Here is a 12,669-nt window from a genome sequence, read left to right as displayed (position 1 = left end):
ATCTTTTCTCCTGCTGATGAGTTTGAATCATTGAGCTTTTGGTTAGCAGCTGAGCACTTTAATCACCTCTCCACCAGTGCTCATCCACATGTATAGGGGTTAGGATCCCAGCACATATTTTTGAGGTGATACAATTCAATCCATAACAGTATCCTTCCTCAACTCCTTGAAAATTTTCTATGTTTTTTATCTGTTAAATTTCTACTTTTCCTTTTAAGTTCTTTCTCCCTTTTTCCCTCCCTCCCTTCCTCCCTACTTCCTTTCTTTTCTCTGAAATCCTATTAGTTGGGTATTGTACCTCTTGGATTAATCATTATATCATTTATTGTTTCTGCCATATTTTCTGTCTCATTTTTATCTCTGTGTTCTGGGAGATTTGCTAAACATCATTGGCCATCCATATTTATCTTTAAATTTGTGAACCATATTTTTAATTTCCAGAAAATTTGTTTGTGGTTATTTTTACATTGCTCACTTTTCATAGCACTCTGTTCTTGTTTCATGGATGCAATATTTTCTAAAATCTCTCTGATACAATGATTGATGAGGTATCATTCTTTTAACTACATTCTCTTATGTTCTTGAATTAACTGTTTCCTCCAGGATACATTTCTGTCTTTCACTTTTAAAAATAGGGGTTGTTTTCTTTCATACCAAAGTTTCTTTATTTTTGGTAAGCCTTGGCTGTCCTTTTGTATTTAAGAATGAGGGACTGTGAAGGCTGACCAGAAACTCTGAGAATCTGAATATGTACTGTTGACCTTCGAACTGCCCTTCAGCATGAGTGCATAAAAAACCAACTAATGGTAAGTCCCACATGAGGAGGTCTTTACTGAGGGCATCTATACTAGTTGCCCCTATCCTTCCAAGACTTTTCACATTACCCTTTGTCTGGAATAAATATCTGCTGAATGCCCTTGCAGGCCTGTGCACAGGGGCTGGGTAGGAATACTGACTGTTCTATACACAGACCTTTAGACAGTGCTTGAGTTTTAACCCCATTCTTCTCTCCTGGCTGTACTAGTGAGCCCTGAGCCATTCCAAGTTCTACAGAGCATAGCGGTTTCTTCCATGGCTGAACCCCTCACCCCAACCACAGTAGGCATTCTAGCTGTGGTTTCCTGTGGGCTGTGGTTTCCTTTGCTATTTCCTCCATCAACACTCTTTTTTCTGCTTTCGGTGTTCTAGAAATGGGTTGTAACTTTTCTCATTCTATCAATCCTTTTTCTTAAAGTGTTGTTTTACTCCTGTCATTTTCCTTTCATTTTTACCCCCAGCCCACACCAAGAACACAAAAAGATTCAAAGAAACTGTTGAACTAAGAGTGAAGCAGAAAGATTAAGATGCAATTAATGTATCAAAATGTAATCATTTAGCAAATGGAATTATTTTGGACGTTGAATGTTGATTACAAACATACTTGTTCAAGCTTTTCTAATCACTTAACATAACTCTCAAGTATGATATATCCTAATTATCCTCAAACATCGTAAAAGCAAAAAGATCCTACAGAAGTTATCAGACAGACACAAGACTTGGAAACTTTTAAGTTTGGGGAGTTTGATGGTTAAGGTATGAATCAACTCAGCCGGACCATGATTCTCAGTGGTTTGAATCTTATGTAATGATGTAGTTTGGCAGTTATGTATGATGTAATTTGGCAGTTGTGTAATGGTATAGTTATCCTCCATTTGCAAAATAATGAAATCACCACCATGAAGTGATTTAATGTGATCAGCCAATCAGCTGTAAGGGGAGTTTCCTCAAGAGTGTGGCTTGCATCTAATATGTATGAACATTCTGGCCAAACTCTATGGCTTTTGCTCCCTCTGGATTCTGCATCTGGCTTGTCATCATCTGACCTCCATTTCTTGGTACATGAGCCAGTGGCCTGCCATATTACTTGCTGATCTTGGGATTCATCAGCCTTCACAGCTTGTGAGCCAGTGGTCTGCCATTTTACCTGCTGATCTCAGGATTCCTTGGCCTCCACAGCCCATGAGCCAGCAGCCTGCTGTATTGCCTTTTGATCTTGGGATTCATCAGCCTCCACAGCCTGTGAGTCAGCTGCCTGCTATCAGCCCTGCCGATTTGGGGTTTGTCAGCCCCTGTAGCTCTATGAGTCAGGAAAAGCCTCTGTCCTGATGCCTGACCCACAGACTTGGGACTTGCCAGCCTCTACAACCATGTGAGCCATTTCCTTGAGATAAATCTCTCTCTCTATGTATATATAAAACTTCACTGATTTTGCTTCTCTTTTTTTTTAGAGAACCCAGTCTAAGACAGAGAGTGAAAAGACCTGCTTTTTATTTTGAAAAGATTACTCCAGCTCCTGAGTGGTGTGTAGACAGGTGGGTCAGTGAAGAGTCTGTTGGAATGGTCCTGGTGAGGCAGGATGAGTTTTGGAACAGGAGACAGTGAGAAGATGCTGAGAATTGGTCAGAACCAGCCCTGCTGACACCTTGATTTTAGCCTACTGAGGCTGATTTCAGACTTCTGATCTCCAGAACTATAATAAGTTTATATTGTTTTAAGCCACTAAGTTTGTGCTCATTCTTTTTTTACCCCTACCCTCTCTTCCCTCCCTAGTAACTACCAAAGATTTTTTCTTTCTGTGTGTAAACCTTTTCATGAGTTTTTATAATAGTGGTCTCATATACTATTTGTCCTTTTGTGATTGATTTATTTCACTCAGCATAATGCCTTCCAGATTCATCCATGTTGTGAGATGTTTCCCAGACTTATCATTATTCTTTATTGTTGTATATTATTCCATTGTGTGTATGTACCATAGTTTGTTTATCCATTCATCTGTTAATATGGACACTTAGGTTGTTTCCATCTTTTTGCTATTGTGAATAACACTGCAATGAACATGGGTGTGCATATGTCTATTTGTGTGACAGCTCTTATTTCTCTAGGATATACTTCTAGGAGTGCGGTTGCTGGGTTGTATGATATTTCTATTTCTAGCTTTTCAAGAGAGCATCATATTTTCCAAAATGATTGTACCATTTTACATTCCCACCATGTGCTCATTTCTTTTTTTTTAATCATTACTCAGTCATTTTTTTTTAATTGTGCTTTACAGTTCAAATTAATTTCTCTTACAAAAATTTATACACACATTATCATGTAACCCTAGTTGCTTTCCCTATAATGTGACAGCACGCTCCCCCTTTCCACCACAGATTTCCCATGTCCATTTGACCGGTTCCTGTCCATTTCTGCCTTCTCATCTCCCCTCCGGACAGGAGATGCCCATTTAGTCTCATGTATTTACTTAAACGAAGAAGCACACTCTTCACGAGTATCATTTTATGTCTTATAGTCCAGTCACATCTTTATCTGAAGAGTTGGCTTTAGGCATAGTTTTAGTTTTGTGCTAACAGAGAGTCTGGGATGTGCTTATTTCTTATAGCAGCAATAGGAAACCAGTATATTGGCTCACACATAGCTCCCTGTGTTCATTCCTTTTTCTTGTACAGATGGGGGAGTGTTCCTGTCCATACTTACTAAACAGACAAATGTGTCATGGGAGAAGCAAAGCATCCAAAATATTCCTATACTTATTAAAATTAATTAAAAAATCTGACTGTTGGGAGGATGGTCTGCCTCTACAATTCCCATCCAGGCTAAGTTGGGGCCTAAGCTAAAGCCTTGGGCTCAGAATATTCTCTGATACTGCTGTTGTTGTTGTCAGGTGCCATTGAGTCAGTTTTGACTAATAGCGACACTATGTAAAACAGAACAAAACACTGCCCGGTCCTGCACCATCCTCACAATCATTGTTACATTGGAGCCCATTGTTGCAGCCACTGTCCATCCATCTCTTTGAGGGCCTTCCTCTTTCTCCCTGGCCCTCTACTTTACCAAGCATGATGTCCTTCTCCAGGGACTGGCCCCTCTTGATAACATGTCCAAAGTATGTGAGACGAAGCCCCGCCATCCTTGCTTCCATCCTCATTTCTGGGCTGTATTTCTTCCAAGACAGACTTGTTCATTCTTCCAGCAGTCTATTGTATATTCAATATTCTTCACCAATACCGTACTTCAAAGGCATCAATTCTTCGGTCTTCCTTATTCATTGTCCAGCTTTCGCATGCATATAAAGTGATTGAAAAATACCCTGACCTGAGTCAGGCACCCCTTAGTCCTCAAAGTGACATCTTTGTTTTTCAATACTTTGAAGAGACCTTTTGCAGCAGATATGACCAATGTGTTAAGTCATTTGATTTCCTGACTGCTGCTTCCATGGGAATTGTCTTAGTTATCTAGTGCTGCCATAACAGAAATACAAGTGGATGGCTTTAACGAAGTGGAGTTTATTTTCTCACGTTAAAGTAGGCTAAAAGTCCAAACTCAGGGTGTCAGGTCCAGCAGAAGGCTTACTCTCTCTGTCAGCCTCATCAATCTTCCCCCAGACTAGGAGCGTCTCTGTGCTGGGACCCCGGGTCCAAAGAACATGCTCTGCTCCCGGCACTGCTTTCTTGGTGGTATGAGGTCCCCAACTCTCTGCTTGCTTCCCTTCCCTTTTATCTCTTGAGAGATAAAAGGAGGTGCAGGCCACACCCCAGGGAAACTTCCTTTACATTATATCAGGGATGTGACTTTAGTAAGGGTGTTACAATCCCACCCTAATCCTCTTTAACATAAAATTACAATCACAAAATAGAGGACAACCATACAGTACCACGAATCATGGCCCAGCCAAATTGATATGCAAATTTTGGGGGGGACATAATTCAGTCCACGACATTCCACCCTTTGGCCTCTCAAAATCACATCCTTGCAACATGCAAAACATATTCACCCCATCATATCATAGCAAAAGTCTTGACTCCAAGTCCAAAATCCAAAAATTCCTCTTTATCTGTGAAATCTAGAATACAAGTTATCTGCTTCCAAAGGTACAATGGCAGAACAGGCACAAGCTAGACATTTCCATTACAAATGGGAGAAACTGGAGGAAAAGAAGGAATAACAGACACCAAGCAAGTCAGCAGAACATATTACATTAGACCTCAAGGCTCTGAAAATAATATTCTGTTCTCTGAGACAGTTTATACAATGGCCCTGCCCTCCAGACTCTAGGTATTGGCCACACTCTCCAGATTCTGAGTGGAGGCCCCTCAGCTCTGGGCTTCAGCTCCGACTTCCAGGCCCACTGGGACAGCAACTCTGCTCCCTTGGCTTTAGGCACACCATTCTCCTAGTCCATCTGTGTGGCAACTCCACCCTTACAAATACCAGAGGCCATGGCTCCACCTTTTGAAACCCCAGAGGTCCTGGCCATACTTTCTGAGACTGAGGCAGCTCGGCTTTTTGTGTTCCTTGCCTCTTCAGCTTCTGCTTCCTGTGGTCTCTCAGCCCTCAGGCCTCATATCCACATCTGCTCTGCTGAGGCAATTGTTCCAAAGCTCTGTAACGCCACTGATAAGTGCCTGGAGGCAACCCGCTTCTCCAGGAAGCCTCCTGTGCACAGGCACTTGGCTTTCTTGCTCCATGGGTTGGCTCCAGCGCTGTCTGGTGCTGGTCTTCTGGTTCTGCTGCTGCTGGTTCGCTGCTGCTGCTGGTCCTCTGCTGCTTTTTCTCACTATCTGCACCTTCTCTGGTGTTAACAGTTCTCCTTACTTCCTTCTGAGTCTTCTATCCATTCAGAGTTTCAAAACCACTTCCACATTTTAGGTATCTGTTAAAGCAGCACCCCACTCTCCCGGTACCAAATTCTGTCTTAGTCATCTAGTGCTGCCGTAACAGAAATATGACAAGTGGATGGCTTTAACAAGGTGGAGTTTATTTTCTCACAGAAAGTAGACTAAAAATCCAAATTCAGGGTGTCAGCTCCAGAGGAAAGCTTTCTTTCTCTGTCAGCCTTCTCATCAATCTTCCCCCAGACTAGGAGCTTCTCTGAGCAGGGACTCTGGGTCCAAAGTGCACGCTTTTCTCCCAGCACTGCTTTCTTGGTGCTATGAGGCCCTGAACTCTCTGCTTGCTTCCCTTTCCTTTTCATCTCTTGAGAGATAAAACGGGGTGCAGGCCACACCCCAGGGAATCTCCCTTTACATTGGATCAGGGATGTGACCTTAGTAAGAGTGTTACTATCCCACCCCAATCCTCTTTAACATAAAATTAGAATCACAAAATAGAGGACAGCCACACAATATTGGGAATAATGGCCCAGCAAAATTGATACACACATTTTTTGGGGGGACATAATTCAGTTCATGACAGGCACTGATTGTGAATCCAAGTAAAATGAAATCCTTGACAACGTCAAACTCTTCTCCATTCATCATGATGTTGCTTATTGGTCCAGTTGTGAGGATTTATGTTGAGATGTAATCCATACTGAAGGCTGTAGTCTTTGATCTTCATCAGTAACTGCTTTAAGTCCTCCTCTCCAGCAAGTAAGATTGTGTCATCTGCATATTACAGGTTGTTAATGAACCTTCCTCCAATCCTGATGTCACCTTCTTCATATAGTTCAGCTTCTCCAATTATTTGTTCAACATACAGATTGAGGAAGTATGGTGAAAAGATACAACCTTGACACATATATTTCTTGATGTTAAACCTTGCAGTATCCCCTTGCTCTGTACAAACCACTGCCTCTTGGTCTATGTACAGGTTCTGCATAAACACAATTAAGTGTTTTGGAATTCCCATTCTTCTCCATGTTGCCCATAATTTGTTATGATCAACACAGTCAAATGCCTTTGCGCTGTCAATAAAACACAGGTTAACATCTTCCTGGTATTCTCTGCTTTCAGCCAAGGTCTGTCTGACACCCTCATTCCATGTCCTCTTCTGAACCTGGCTTTAATTTCTGGCAATTGATGTACTGCTGCAACCACTTTTGAATGATCTTCAGCAAAATTTTACTTGCGTGTGCATTAATGATATGGTTCGATAATTTTCTTATCCTGTTGGATCTCCTTTCTTTGGAGCTGGTACAAATATGAATTTCTTCCAGTCGGTTGGACAGGTAGCTGTCTTCCGAATTTCTTGGCATAGACGAGTGAGCACTTCCAGTGCTGCATCTGTTTGTTGAAACATCTCAACTGGTATTGCATCAACTCCTGGAGCCTTGTTTTTTGCCAATGTCTTCAGTACTTCTTGGACTTCTTCCTTCAATACCATCAGTTATTGATCATATGCTATCTCCTGAAATGGTTGAACATCGACCAATTCTTTTTGGTATAGTGACTATGTATTTCTTCCATCTGCTTTTGATGCTTTCTGCATCATTCAATATTTTGCCCATAGAATCTTTCAGAATTACAACTTGAGGCTTGAATTTTTTCTTCCTGTCTTTCAGCTTGAGAAATGCTGAGTGCATTCTTCCCTTTTGGTTTTCTAACTCCAGGTCTTTGCAGTTTTCTTTATAATATTTTACTTTGCCTTCTCAATCTCCTGTTCAGCCCATTTATTTCATCATTTTTTCCATTCCCTTTAGCTACTCCACACTCAAAAGCAAGTTTCAGAGTCTCTTCTGACATTCATTTTGGTCTTTCTTCCCTTTTTAATGACCTTTTGCTTTCTTCGTGTATGATACCTTTGATGTCTTCCCACGACTCATCTGGTCTTTGGTCAGTAGTGTTCAATGAATCAAATGTATTCTTGAAATGGTCTCCAAATTCAGGTGGTATACACTCAAGCTTGTGTTTTGGCTCCTGTGGACTTGTTTTAATTTTCTTCAGCTTTAGCTTGAACTTGCAAATGAGCAATTGATGGACTGTTCCACAGTCAGCCTCTGGCCTTGTTCTCACTGATAATATTGAGCTTCCCATTGTTTCTTTCCACAGATGGAGTCTATTTGATTCCTGTGTTTTCTATTGGATGAAGTCCACATGTATAGTCGCTGTTTACATTGTTGAAAAAAGGTATTTGCAATGAAGAAGTCGTTGGTCTTGCAAAATTCTATCGTGTGATCTCTGATGTCGTTTCTGTCACAGAGGCCATATTTTCCGAATACCAATCCTTCTTCTTTGATTCCAATTTTCACTTTCCAATCTCCAGTAATTATCAATGCATCTTGATTGTGTGTTTGATCAATTTCAGACTGCAGAAGTTGGTAAAAATCTTCAATTTCCTCATCTTTGGCATTAAAGGTTCGTTTGTAAATTTGGGTAATAGTTGTATTAACAGGTCTTTCTTGTAAGTGTATGGATATTATCCTATCTCTCACAGCATGCTACTTCAGGATAGATTTTGAAATGCTGTTTTTCATGATGAAGGCAACACCATTCCTCTTCAATTTGTCATTCCCAGCATAGCAGGCCACATGTTTGCCTGATTCAAAATGGTCAATACCAGTCCATTTCAGCTCACTAATGCCTAGGATATCAATGTTTATTTGTTCCATTTCATTTTTGACAACTTCCAATTTTCCTAGATTCATACTTCATACATTCCAGTTTCTGATTATCAATGGATGTTTGCAACTGTTTTTTCTCTTTTTGAGACACGCCACATCTGCAGATGAAGGTCCTGAAAGGGAAGGCCCTGAAAGCTTGACTCCATCAAAGACATTAAGATTGACTATACTTTGAGGCATAGTGGTTAAGAGCTACAGCTGCTAACCAAAAGTTCGGCAGTTCAAATCCACCAGGCGCTTCTTGGAAACTCTATGGGGCAGTTCTACTCTGTCCTGTAGGTTTGCTATGGTTCAGAATCGACTCAACCGGTTTATACTTTGAGGAGGCAGCTGTTCCCCATTCTTACTTCGATTCTCTTCCAACCTGAGGGGCTCATCTTCTGGCACTATATCAGACAATGTTCCTCTGCTGTTCATAAGGTTTTTACATGACCCTCTTCACAACTTCTCTCTAGTCTGTCTTAGTCTGGAAGCTCAGCTGAAACCTGTCCACCAAGGGTGACCCTGCTGGTATTTGAAATACTAGTGGCAAAGCTTCTAGTATCACAGCAACACAGAAGCCATCACAGTACTACGAACTGACAGAAGCATGGTGAGTAGTTACATTAGAAATATAAAAAGAAACAGATAAAATGAACCTTAATAATATGTTTTATTTAACCAAATATATCCAACATATTATCATTTAAACATGTAATTAATATAAAAATTATTAATAAGCTATTTTACATTCTTTTTATACTAAGTCTTTGAAATCCAGTGTTTATACTTATGGCACATCTCCATTCAGACTTGCCACATTTCAAATGTTTGCTAGTCACTTGGACAGCATAGACCGGTTGTTGTTTTTGTGATGTGCTGTTGAGTCAGTTCCAACTCATAGCGACCCTGTGTACAACAGAAGGAAACAATGCCTGTCCTGTGCCATCCTCACAACAGTTGTTTGAGACTAGTAGGCGGAATTCTAAGATGTTCTCCAATATTCCTGCACCCCGGTATGCACACCCTGCATAATCCTCTCTCCTAGAGTGTAGATGGGACTAGTGAATATGAGGAAATATCATTTCCATGATTAGGATACCAGTCAGTTGAATTTGAGTTAACCAAAAAGGAGATTATATTGTCTGGGCCTGACCTAATCAGCCTTTTAAAAGAAGATGACGCATCAGATAGATGCTTTCCTGCTGGCCTCAAAGGAGCAAACTGCCATGTTGTGAAGAGGGCCATGTGGCAGGAATCCAAATGTGGCCGCTAGGAGCTATGAGTGATCCCTGGGTGACAGCTAAGAAAATGGGAACCTCAGTGACATGACTATAAGGAAATAAATTCTGCCAATAACCCAAGGGAGCATGGAAGCTAACCTTTCCCTAATTTTGCCACCAGATGAACATGCAGCCAGCCAACACCTTACTTTCAGTCTTGTGAGAGCCTGAGCAGAGGACTCAGCCAAAACATGCTGGGCTCCTGACTCATGGAAATTGCAAGATAATAAATTTGTGTTGCTTTAAGCTGCCAAATTTGTGGAAATTTATTACTCACCATAGAAAACTGATACTGATACCATGTTTTAAAATTGTCACACAAAAGGATAGTTGCAATATATAAATAGCTTCCTGAAGCCAATAAGAAAACGTCCACAACTGAGTAGAAAGATAAGTAAAAACAAGTTAGTGACATTTTTCATGGTCACAGTACCATCCTAGTAATCATAACCATAAGTAAAACTTCAGAACCATGGTGAGATCTGAACTGATTCCGGTTCCTTCTTTCTAGTTCTCAACTTCTTTCATCTCTCTAGCCTTTTTTTTTTTTTTGGTAACTGCTTTATTGAGAAATTCACCCATTTAAAGTACATAATTCAAAGATGTTTGTTACATTCACAAGACTGTGCGACCATCACCACAATGTAATTTCAGAACAACCTTGTCCTCCTGGAAGGAAACTCCATAACCTATCAGTGGTCACACCCATTTTTCCTACCACTCCCACATCCCAGCCCTAGGCTTATACTTTCTGTCTCTATAGATTTGCCTATCCTGGACAGTTCATATAAGTGGAATCATATACTATGTGTTCTTTTGTTATTGGCTTCTGTCACTTAAGATAATATTTTCAAGTTTCATCAACATTGTAACATGAATTATACTTCATTCCTTTCTATTGCTGAATAAATATTCCATTGTATGAATACTCCATGTATTATTTATCTAGACATTGATTGATGGACATTAGGGTTGATTCCACTTTTTGACTATTATAAATAATAACAAAAATTTTTTTTGTTATAAATAATACTGCTATTAAAATTCATACATTTGTATACAAGTGTTTTTGTGGATGTATGTCTTCATTCCTACTGAGTATATATGTAGAAGTGAAATCTCTGGGTTATATAGTAATCCTAGCTTTAACATTTTAAGGAACGACTAAAATGTTTACCACAGTGGCTGTTTAATTTGCATTTTTCTATTGACTAATGTTGGAGGTCTTTTCATGTGCTTGTTGACCAGGTGTATATCTTCTATGGGAAAATGTCTCTTCAAACCCTTTACTCATTCTTTAAGTGACTTGTCTTTTTGTTATTGACTTGTAAGAGTTTGTTACACATTCTATTTACAAGTCACTTATAGGTGTAAATTTTGCAGATATTTTTTCTCATTCTGTGGATTATCTTTTTTTTTCATACTTTTTATTGTGCTTTAAGTGAAAGCTTACAAATCAAGTCAGTCTCTCACAGAAAAACCCATATACACCTTGCTACACACTCTCAATTACACTCCCCCTTATGAGACAGCCTGCTCTCTCCCTCCACTCTCTCTTTTCGTGTCCATTTCGCCAGCTTCTAACCCTCTCCACCCTCTCATCTCCCCTCCAGGCAGGAGATGGCAACATAGTCTCAAGTGTCCACCTGATCCAAGAAGCTCACTCCTCACCAGCAACCCTCTCCAACACATTGTCCAGTCCAATCCATGTCTAAAGAGATGGCTTCGGGAATGGTTCCTGTCCAGGGCCAACAGAAGGTCTGGGGGCCATGACCACCGGTGTCCTTCCAGTCTCAGTCAGACCATTAAGTCTGGTCTTATGAGAATTTGGGGTCTGCCTCCCACTGCTCTCCTGCTCCCTCAGGGGTTCTCTGTTGTGTTCCCTGTCAGGGCAGTCATCGGTTGTAGCCGGGCATCATCCAGTTCCTCTGGTCTCAGGATGATGTAGTCTCTGGTTCATGTGGCCCTTTCTGTCTCTTGGGCTCGAGATGCCTTGTGTCCTTGGTGTTCTTCATTCTCCTTTGCTCCAGGTGGGTTGAGACCAATTGACGCATCTTAGATGGCTGCTTGCTAGCGTTTAAGACCCCAGACGCCACTCTTCAAAGTGGGATGCAGAATGTATACTTAATAGATTTTATTATGCCAATTGACGTACATGTCCCCTGAGACCATGGTCCCCAGACTCCTGCCCCTGCTACGCTGGCCTCTGAAGCATTCAGTTCATTCAGGAAACTTCCCTGCTTTTGGTCCAGTCCAGTTGTGCTGACCTCCCCTGTATTGTGTGCTGTCTTTCCCTTCACCTAAAGTAATTCCTATCTACTATCTAATTAATGAATACCCCTCTCCTACCCTCCCTCTCTCCCCCCTCTCGTAACCACAAAAGAATGTTTTCTTCTCAGTTTTGGCTATTTCTCAAGTTCTTGTAATAGTGGTCTTATACAATATTTGTCCTTTTGCAACTGACTAATTTCACTCAGCATAATGCCTTCCAGCTTCCTCCATGTCATGAAATGTTTCACAGATTCATCACTGTTCTTTGCCGATGCATAGTATTCCATTGTGTGACTATACCATAATTTATTTATCCATTCATCCATTGATGGGCACCTTATTGCTTCCATCTTTTTGCTATTGTAAACAGTGCTGCAGTGAACATGGGTGTGCATATATCTTTTTGTGCAAAGGCTCTTATTTCTCTAGGATATATTAAAAGGAGTGGGATTGCTGGATCATATGGTAGTTCTATTTCTAGCTTTTTAAGGAAGCGCCAAATCGATTTCCAAAGTGGTTGTACCATTTTACATTCCCACCAGCTGTGTAGAAGTGTTCCAATCTCTCCATAGCCTCTCCAACATTTATTATTTTGTGTTTTTTGGATTAATGCCAGCCTTGTTGGAGTGAGATGAAATCTCATTGTAGTTTTGATCTGCATTTCTCTGATGGCTAATGATTGTGAACATATCCTCATGTATCTGTTAGCTACCTGAATGTCTTCTTTAGTGAAGTGTCTATTCTTATCTTTTGCCC

The 12,669-nt window shown here is 40.6% G+C and overlaps 1 long non-coding RNA gene across 1 annotated transcript; it reads left to right on the top strand.

Moving 5' to 3' along the window:
- The first annotated feature begins 405 nt into the window (after nt 1-405).
- LOC135232360 (uncharacterized) lies at nt 406-3,442 on the top strand. The gene is made up of 3 exons (XR_010322902.1): nt 406-806; nt 1,996-2,188; nt 2,268-3,442. It is a non-coding gene; the product is annotated as an uncharacterized LOC135232360 (long non-coding RNA).
- Nucleotides 3,443-12,669: the final 9,227 nt, after the last annotated feature.

Source organism: Loxodonta africana, chromosome 9, assembly GCF_030014295.1.
Source record: "Loxodonta africana isolate mLoxAfr1 chromosome 9, mLoxAfr1.hap2, whole genome shotgun sequence".
NCBI classification, from domain to species: Eukaryota; Metazoa; Chordata; class Mammalia; order Proboscidea; family Elephantidae; genus Loxodonta; species Loxodonta africana.
The sequence above is the reverse complement of the archived record's forward strand: the minus strand, read 5'-3'. Positions and strand labels throughout refer to the sequence as shown.